Below are 7,500 nucleotides of genomic sequence, written 5' to 3' on the forward strand. Positions count from 1 at the left end.
ATATACATACACACAAACACAGACACACACACATACACATACACACACACACATATTTATATGTATATATATGTATGTGTGTGTGTGTCTTATTAAGACATATGATAAGCATACGAACATAATGTACAAAGTGAACAATAATGAATGCAGATTTATGTAAAGTGGCACACGCCATGACCAATCACCGTTGTACTTTAATTTCCTGTAAGCTTTACATACCATATGTTATACCACTTTATTGCCATTATACCAGGGTACGACTATTCGACACAACATGGGTATAGATGTCATACTGCGCTGTTGCAGTATGACATAAATAGTAATGTTGTGGCTACTAGCCTTAAAGTTATAGTTATTTTTTTCTGATTGATAGTATTTTTCTCATTATTGCTGTTATATATCTAAAGCGTAGCAAAAGTCTCATTGACATCGGTATGATAATTGAATTGACTTAAAATCACCCTCAATTTTATTCCTATTGCAATTATTTCATAGTTTTCTCCCTTTGATACGATGACTAGTATGATAACATTGTAAAGACGAGAAAAAACGGAAGACTCTTATCCATAGAGGATTTCCGTATGATTCGGCGGTTGATAAAACACGTGCTGGTAGTTCCATCCGGTAAATACAACTGTTTTCTTTTTTTTCTTCTTCTTCTTTTTTTTTTGTCTTCCTTATTTTGCTATCACACACACACTCAGACAAGCAAACGTACACAAACTATGTATGTGTTCCTACATATGTACACACACATACACACACACACACACACACACACACACACACACACACACACACACACACACACACACACACACACACACCACGCAGAAATGCAATAATGACATGCGCACATTCCATTTTATCATAAGGTAAAGATTTTTGAAGTTCGAAAACCAATCACCCAGAAACCATGTTAACAGTTTTCCGATTCACTCGTAAAACTTTTGAACTAAAGCATCTGAACAGACGAACATTATACCATTGCCATTATTATTATCATTATAATTATGATGAAATATGACATCAATTACAGATGAGGCTTCGTGCTGTACCCTGGTCCTCCTTCGAGCAGTGATGCTGTCGACCCACTGCCCTTCCAGGTGACTGCACACACGCTTGCTTGTCAACGCAGCTCCGACCTCCTTCCACCTGCTCCTTCCGGTGTGAGCCCACGCTCCTTCGCTGCTCACGGGATAACATGAAACGGGATAAGTAGAATTAGATTCACTAAACATTCACTGCAGCTTATCTGTTTATAACACACACACATATATATATATATGTATGTATATATATATATATATATATATATATATATGTGATGGTATTAAGATGTGTCCCTACTACGACCAGTTTGTGTAAATTGTATATATCCTAAATACTTACAAAATTTTGTTGTAATTGCAAAACGGCCTCGCTGGCACCCGAATATGTGCGAGCAGGAGTGATCTAATTCCCACACATAATATATAAATGGATTACGTAAACACGGTAAGCGAAAACATAAAAATTTATTATAAAATCATTAGAATATATATTATATAAACATTTTTTACAAGGAGCAACGATAAATATATTATGCAAGGGAAGCAAGCCTATCGCAAAGCTAATTAATACCTAGCCTAATATAATTCAATAACCCTAATATAAACACAAACACTAAGAAAACACAACTCTAAGAAAACACAGACAATGCACAGTATATGGTAATAAGCTAAGTCACTAAACGCCACTAAAACACTGTCTACCTGAATCCGTTGAAGGTGAAGGGAGAGGAAGGACCTCTCGAATTGAAGTCGAACAAATTCTGTCTAAATTCTATCAATGACCTATTTTTAGGAGATCCGTCATAAAGGGCACGACAATTCTTCTAATGTCAGGAGCTGCCGACCCGCGGTGATTGGTCCACGCGTAAGAAAAGACTTTGGCCACGCCCTCCGAACGTGGGCAAATCATACTGACCTGGACTTTTGTAAGACATTGTGTTAAGTAACTAGAAATATTAATTATGCTTCGATATGAATTTAATCTTTACTATACAATAAGACCATCAAATCGCTCGACCACGTTTACCACCCAAATCGTCCCGATTGGTAAGAAATTAGATATACGAAAAAGAGGAATGCCCCAACAGCGATACTTAGCAGAGAAAAAGGAGATCCGTATCAGTGGAGCTCTTGAAAATAACAAAAAGAGATCAGGAAATGCCGTGGCAACGTCCCTCCTAATTAGCACATATCACACGTTTGCAATCAGTGCAGCTTCGAATAGCTTCACTGGTTTACAATGATTGACACGTCTGTTTGACATGCCCTTCTGCATCCATCACTATCGTATCTGAAAAACTTTATACTCTAACTATGCATACATAGTATAGGGGGAAACAGGTAAAGGCGTAGACAAAAAATTATCAGATGCTGTTATAAAATAATTGATAAAGTTATTTATGACTTAACTATCTGAAAATAACATCAATATAAATTGAAAGATAAGCAAAATATGTAGACAATAATCATTGCTAGTTATTAACATATTATTTATTCAAAATGTTTAAACAATGAAATTTAGCAAGTAATTATCGAAGTTATAGTAATATACTCATAAATTGAAATATCCAGAATGGTAAATTATACCAAAAAAATACAATATTACGACTTGCGAATAACATCCGGTATGAGTACTTGCTCTTAGGCAATGCAACCACACGCGACCAAGCTCGAATCATCACTTTGCAAGTCAGTATCTTTTAAAGATCAACTGGGGAAAAAGTCTTTAGATTCCCGGCTTCAGGAATGAACCCGAGAGTTGCAACAATGCAAGGAGTTGACTGCATCAGTAACCGTATAACAGCATAAATGGTCCTGGTATCGACAAATGTGGTATACCACAGGAACTATCTGCAAGGTTAGCCGAAATTATATTACATATAGAAAAATATCATATAACAACATAATCATAATAATTTTGTGCAATAACAGAAATAGAATATTTACCTGATTTCATTTATTGCAGACAATACTTAACAGTACAGACCGATTCATCGAGGGATGAACCATGTGCAAAATATGTGTCTGCTGTAAAGTGATGGTACAAAAAAATTGGGTTTGATAATTTAAGATTTGTTTTTTTCTTCCATACACTAACTATCTATTCGCTTCGTGAGGAAGGCACGCAATGACCAGGTCAGTACAAGGTGAAAGAAAGAACTATGTAAATGTGTTATGATCATGTAAAAAAAATAATAGACAAATTACCTAACCATATCTTAATCCTTTAAAATAGGCTTGACGCGAAGTCAAGATTTTGGGCAAAGTGGGTAAAAAAAAAATCATTAGAATTTTATGAAAAAATTAATATATCAAATATCAAACCGAATCCATCCATCAAAAATTAGAAGACACGACATAGTCAGATTGTGAACTGGAAAAATAAATGTTAATGAAAGCAGAAGACAAAAAATTATTATTAATATAAACATAGACCTGGGGTCCGATCCGTTTATGAAAAGTAGATTTACCGTGGTATGACATGCAATGGACGGTAAGATCAAGGCGCCAAATTGAAACTCGTCCCGATGAACGCTGTCTTAAGCTCGAACACAGAAAAATATGATTAGTTATTAGACATCTAAGATACTTCAATTGCGTGGGCCGAACTACTCGTCCTTCTGAACTAAGGTGCGCGTAAAAGCCAAATCGTGCAACTGAAATAAATAACCATTAATATGTCATAGCTAATAAAAAAATGGAGTAGCAAGCCTGAACGTCTGATAAGGATAAGCGCGCTGTCTCTGTTTGAGAGAATTAATTGTGACTCAGTGTCAAGATCATCCGAAGCGCGATGCAGCCGATTTGCGAAAAATATAAAACTCCGTAAATTTTCGCGTTTATATCAATTGTGGTACCATAATACGCGGAATTAGGTGTGTGAATGCCCATATGCAATGGGCGTCCATCAAATGAAGGCCACGTAATTAGTACAGTAGCGGAAAAGGCCAAATTAAGCGAAAAGCTTAAATATAAATGAAATAACCTTTTCTGACTGTCCTAAGAACGTTGAGTTCAGTAATATCATGATAAGAAATTTGCGTTCCGATGATCCCATGAAATTTTCGAAAGGTCGGAAACATCGAAGGCCTATGATGAAACAACTTGTTAATGTTTCGAAGTCGACAATTGCTTAAAAATTAAAAATACGACAATCATATCATACATATTATAGTTACTTCAATTAAACAATGAAAAAGAATAACATTAATCAATAATGCAATGAAAAATGCAACAAGACGAATATGACTATAACAATGAAATAGAATAAAGCAAAAACGAACATGCATCTGTCAACATTTTCTAGCAAAATTGATGATATATCATAATACAAGTAATGAAACATGTTATGAAATGAAAAATTGTCGTAGAGATTGTATTGAATAACAATCATAAGTCCACAAAATCATAAAATTAACAATCTATCAAAAACATAGACTGTCGAATGTTGAAAATATAAGAAGTTCTCAAAGACAGTACAAATCGTTATCAATTATCGATTACAAATGACCGTTGTGATCAGAGTGTGACAACATTAACGATTCATAATGACAAAGGTATTCCCATGATACAGAGATGCAGATATATAGTATCATGCAATTAAATATACTAACGTATATGCAGCAATCAAATAATGAAAACGTAGAGAAAATCATATTAAGACACATATATAATTTTAAAATTGTCGCAAAACGATTTTCTTACACATTCATCACGTCCATAATGACCATAGGTTAGGTCACATACAGAACGCTGTCATAAAGTGGCCGAAGTCACATGTGATGCCTATTTCCAATATCACACGGTCAATGAGTTGACCATAAGGGACTAATGGACCAGAAAATTTACACAATTGTCAAATGTCTTTTGTTCAGATTGAACCATACGACGGGTCAAGCAAGTGAGGTCAGTCATATGCGAAATACATTTAAAAATTAAAATGCATATTATAAGCAAGAATAAAAGAAATTATATTAAATCCCATAATACAAAGCAAAATAATAATAAATGTTAACGCAAATGATTAACATTTCCACGAATAACATAGTAAAACCATATTCATGAAAGAAAGATGGTAAATTCACAAAAAAAATAATCACACACACGAGATCAAAGAACGAATCTAATCATGTAATTTGATAATATAATATGTTCGAAGAAGTCGATCTTCGATAAATTTCGCATAGAAACGAAAACTTAAGAAAACACACAGACCATATAAATCTACATAGAATTTCGAAGTTATTGCCATAAGAATATTATGTATTTTACAGTTATTTACTTAACTATAACTAACGCAACTTAAAACAAATCATGCATTATACGTAGTAAAATGTAACTAAATTCACACAAAGTAAGTAGACAATCAAAGCGTAGAATAACTGAATAAGTAAACAAACAGTTATTTTTATGATCGTTTCGTATGAAGACTAACGTCACACTTTATGTGAATTTCTTCTACGAAATACGAATAATCGTTGAAGCGTTAAAATACCAAACGTAAAATACTTAGAGAATAATTGTTAAACATTCGTAGCAATGTAAAAAGAACTAAAAACGTACACTTCGGAAACACATAAATAATGAAGTAAATATTACTTACCGAATGTTAACGAAATGTTTCTTAGTGAAATTAACGAAACTATACGTAGAAAAAAATATCCCGAATAACATAAGGAGAATAGATGAAAAACGTGGGAGGAGGGTGGGAAATGACGGGGGAGATTTTACAATAAACAAAAAAAAAATTAATGGGAGGGGGGAAGGAACACAGGAGAGACATTGCCTATCAACCTAACAGTTACTTACCTTTTTGTTGCTGAGTAGAAAAGAAGTTAGCATTACTGGTTTGCTTTTTCCCTAGTCTGGCGTGTTCACAATCACAAAATACACACTTAGACAATACTAACGTGGCGATACTCGTCCCGAACCGTTACCATATGAGCGGATAACAAGGGTTATTTTAGTACTCGCGAGCGGTTCACGACTTATATAAAAATTAGGTAATATTTCTACACTTTTAAAAACCTAAAAGGATGAGGTACTTCTCCAGATATCGACTGTCACATTAGTGGAAAAAAAATAGAACGAAAGCCACTAGTATCCTAAATTGTGCAAAAAAAAAGAAACTATGGTCCCTATCAATTTGTTAATAATCAACAGAACCGAAATATTTGTAGCGATCGGCCTACGAATATTTATAATCAAAGACATTATTTATAACTATTAACGACGTGAGGTTTTCTTATCTTGCTAATCACCAATTTATTTGACTAGCAAAGACATCCCCAATCTGCCACCAGTTATGTGGTGAGCAGAACAATCTCACCGCTGACCACCATTATGTGATGGTATTAAGATGTGTCCCCTACTACGACCAGTTTGTGTAAATTGTATATATCCTATATTTATATCTATCTATCTTTTGTGTTTTGGCAAAACGGGTCCAGTCCTGCACCCGAAATATTTCGCGAGCAGAGAGTGATCTAATTCCACACATAATATTATAAAGGATTACGTGAAACACGTAAGCGAAAACAATCTATATAATTATATAATCAATATATAACTATATTATATATATATATATAACAAGTGAGGCACGATATGCATATATATGCAAGGTGGAAGCTAAGCTTATCGCAAAGCTATATAATACCTGAGCTATATTTATCTATAACCCTATATAAACACCACACAAAGGAAAACACAACTCTAAGGAAAACACAGACAATGCACAGATATGAATTATAAGTCTAAGTCACAAATGTCACTAAAACACTTTCCTAACCTGGAATCCTTGAGGAGTTGAAGGGAGAGTAAGTGACCACTCGACATAAGGCGAACTTAATTCTGTATAAATCTATCATGAACTATAGATTGAGGAGGATCACGGTCATACGAGGGCAGCGAACAATTCTTCTTCTATTGTCAAGGGATCTTCCCGAACCCGGCTGTGATTGGTCCACGCGGTAATGATGAGGAACTTTGTGTCCCACGCCCTCCCTAACGTGGGCATTCAGGACTACCTGGAACTGTGAGACTTTGTGTATTAAGTAACTTTATATATTATATATATATATTATATATATATATATATATATATATATATATATATATATATATATATATATGTACATATATATATACATATATATATATATATATATATATATATATATATATATACATATATATGTATATATATATGTGTGTGTGTATATTCATACATATATATATATATATATATATATATATATATATATATATATATATATATATATATATATAAATCTGCGCGCGCTTGTGTGCGTATACTAGTGCGCGCGCGCTTGTGTGCGTATACTATATACTTACATCAGTCTTTATCATTCCAATCTCTCTTATTTGGTTTCAACTCAAAAATAGCAGAAAAAAACTTTATCAATCCTCCTGCTGATATAGAGAG

Source organism: Penaeus japonicus, unplaced genomic scaffold (assembly GCF_977035675.1).
Source record: "Penaeus japonicus unplaced genomic scaffold, GWHDUDI00000001_assembly GWHDUDI00000004, whole genome shotgun sequence".
Lineage (NCBI taxonomy): Eukaryota > Metazoa > Arthropoda > Malacostraca > Decapoda > Penaeidae > Penaeus > Penaeus japonicus.